The sequence below is a fragment of the Chrysochloris asiatica genome, unplaced genomic scaffold, assembly GCF_000296735.1.
Source record: "Chrysochloris asiatica unplaced genomic scaffold, ChrAsi1.0 scaffold00019, whole genome shotgun sequence".
NCBI classification, from domain to species: Eukaryota; Metazoa; Chordata; class Mammalia; order Afrosoricida; family Chrysochloridae; genus Chrysochloris; species Chrysochloris asiatica.
The window spans coordinates 30,103,849-30,107,145 of record NW_006408537.1 but is presented as its reverse complement, the minus strand read 5'-3'; positions in this window follow the sequence as shown (position 1 = coordinate 30,107,145).

Sequence of the window (3,297 nt, the reverse complement as noted above, 5' to 3'; positions counted from 1 at the left end):
TGTGACCAATAATGATGGCATCTTACTCCTAAGATAAGGGTATAATAGATTATTATTAAATACACAGAAACTTTTGTCTTTCAAAACTATTCTATGTGTCTCTCAGAGTTTTCACTCTTGTATTCCATAGAGAATACTTCAGTATGGATTGCACCTTCAAGTAAAGAAAAATGTAAAGAAAGCAAAAATCCTCACAAATGGACCATGATAGATGAAGAAAAAATTGGCATTGTCAAAGGCTTCATTTTGCTTGACTGCACAATCAGAACTCATGGAAGGGAAACAGGAGTCAAGAAATCCTACATGTTTCATTAGGCAAATATGCTGCAAAAGATCTCTTGAAACTGTTCAAAAGCAAAGATGTCAGTTTGAGGACTAAGGTGTGCCTGACCCAAGTCATGTATTTTCAATCACCTTATATGTGTTTAAAAATTGGACAATGAACAAAGAAGATTGTAGAAGAAGTGATACATTTGGATTATGGTGTTGAAGAAGAATATTAAAAGTACCAGAAGAACAAACAAATATGCTTTGGAAGAAGTGCAGCAAGAATGCTAATAAGAAGCAAAGATGGCGAGACTTCGGACATGTTGCTAAGAGGCACCAGTCCCTGGAGAAGGACATCATGCTTGGCAAAGTCTAAGTTCAACAAAAAAGTGGAAGAACCCCAACAAGATGGATTGACACAGTGGCAGCAACAATGGGCTCAAGTGTAACAGCAATTGTGAGGTGGCACAGTACTGGGCAGTGTTTTGTTCTATTGTGCATAGGAGCTCTATGAGCTCTGGTAGTGTAGTGGTTACAAATTGGGCTGCTAATCTCACGGTCAGCAGTTTGAAACTGCCAGCTGTACTGCGGGAGAAAGATGAGGCTTTCTGCTTCTGTAAAGATTTACAGCCTCGGAAACCCTATGCAGGCTCGCTGTGAGTTGGAACTGACTCAACAGCACATAACAACAACTGCAACAACAACAATAGCAACAACCAATAAAAAAGCCCATGTACTGAGAAACTGATATCTTCTGCCAATAGTCAGTGAGGAGCTGAGGCCTTTGAACAGCTACATGAGTAAGTTTGGAAGTAGATTCTCCAGCCTAGTAAAGGCTTGACACAATTGCATCTCTGTCTGACAGTTTAATTAAAATCTCATGAGAGAGAACTTGAGTCAAAAACTATTAAGCTCCTTTACTTTTTACTACTGAATCACAGAAATTGGGAGATAGAAAATATTTATTGTTTTAAACTGCGAAATCTTAGGTGAATTTGTTACGTAGTAATAGATAAAAAATGCAAAAGATAAATGGGAGATAAACGTATTTTGAGACCTTAAATGTCATAAAATATGTTTATTTTATCTTCATATTTGTCTGGAAGTTTGGCTGAGTATATAATTCTAAGGGCTGCATCTACCTTAGAATTTTGTTGTCTTTTGAGTTGGAGTTGAATAGCCTAATAGCATTCTGGTTTTGATTCCTTTTATATATCCTTTCCCTCATCAACCCCAGAAGCTTGTAAGACCTTCTTTTCTTACTTTCCTGAAAATTTTTGATTCTGTATCTTGATATGGGTATTTATTTCATTTATAATTCAGGGGACGTATTAGTCAGAAAGTTCTAGGAAATTTTATTTGATATTTCTAGGACATTTTCTCCTCTTTTTCTTTCTTCATTCATTCATTCCCCCCTCCCCACCCCTACCCCCCACCCCCGCCTAGCTTCTATATGTTGACTATTGAATCTTTTACCCTAATCCTTTAATTTTCTAACCATTTTTTTCCTACTTTTCATCTCTTTGCCTTTCTTCTTTGATGCCCCAGGGGATTTAAATTTTGTAGTCAGTCTCTTCTACTGAGCTTTAAAGTATTCTTTCTTCCTTTCTGGCACATATTTCAAATAAGAAGAACTTTATTAGGTGGATCAAAATAGGATAAAGTTCTAGAGGGACTATTATTCACTGACTATGGACAAGATGTCACAGTTTCCATGCTCTTCTAGTCTATGACTATTGCTCAAATGTGACTATGTCTGCTCTTGAGAACACACAAAAGAGAAAAGATTTCTGTATATTTCAAGGAGGATATACAAAATTCCACCATACTTCGGACAATTTGTCATACCATGGTGGCTTGTGTGTTAGTGTGATGATGAAAGCTGTGCCACAGAGGCACCCATGGTAGACATGTTTCAGTGGAGCTTCCAGACTAAGACAGAATAGGAAGAAGGAGAGGTGCACTTCTAAATGGTTGCCACTGAAAACATGAATAGCAATGGAACATTGTCTGAGCTAAAATTGAATTAACAGCATTGCAAATTAGTTTGCAAAAAAAGCTTGATCAGAATTCCAGAATAAGAAGTTTTAAAAAGCACAGAGAAAATTGTCAAAGAATTGTTGGAAGAAAACTTCTTTAATGTCATGAAAAATGAGAAGATAGACCCTCAAGAAGCTGAACAAACCCCAAACAGAATACACCCCAAAATAAAATCATCAAGATTAATCATAACCAAACTTTTCAAAACCAAAGACAAGGATAAAAATCCTGAACAGCTTGGGAAAAATTAAGTTGCCAACAAAGTTGAAACACTTAGATTAATCTCTGATTTCTTAGCAGAAACCAGGTAGGCAAGATGACAATGGGCTGACATATGTAAAACTCTGAAAGAAAAAAAAAAAATAGCCAACTAAGAATCATCTACTCAACAAAACTGTCCCTCAAATATAATAGCTAATTAGGACATTCCCAGATAAACATAAATTAAAGGAATTTTTAATAACCAGGCCAACTTTATAAAAAATACTAAATTGAGTTCTTTGGACTGAGAACCAACAGCAGCAGACAACTTGAGATTAACATACATGACAACGTCACCCAGTATGCTATTCAGATATAGAAGTATCCAAAGTAAAACAAACTTGTTGTTGTTATGTGCCATGGAGTCAGTTCTGACTCATAGTGAAACTTACAAGACTGAAAATAAGGAACTAGAGATATCAAGTCATAATGAAGAAAACTACAAAGCAAAACGAGGCAGTTACAAAATTCCAAATGGGGAGAAAGTCAAGTAGATTTCAATATAAAACAAGAGGGAGTTTGGTAGAAGGATGATGAAGGCAAGGGAAGATACAGGGAAGAGTGCAAGAGTTAAAGGGATTAAAGGGAAATACTGTTATATAACCAATCTGTAATAAAAGTGATCTATGTTGCATACTAAGGACCTCTGGTAAGGTAGTGGTTATGAATTGGCCTGCTAACTTCAAGGTCGGCAGTTCGAAACTACCAGCTTTTCCGTGGGAGAAAGAT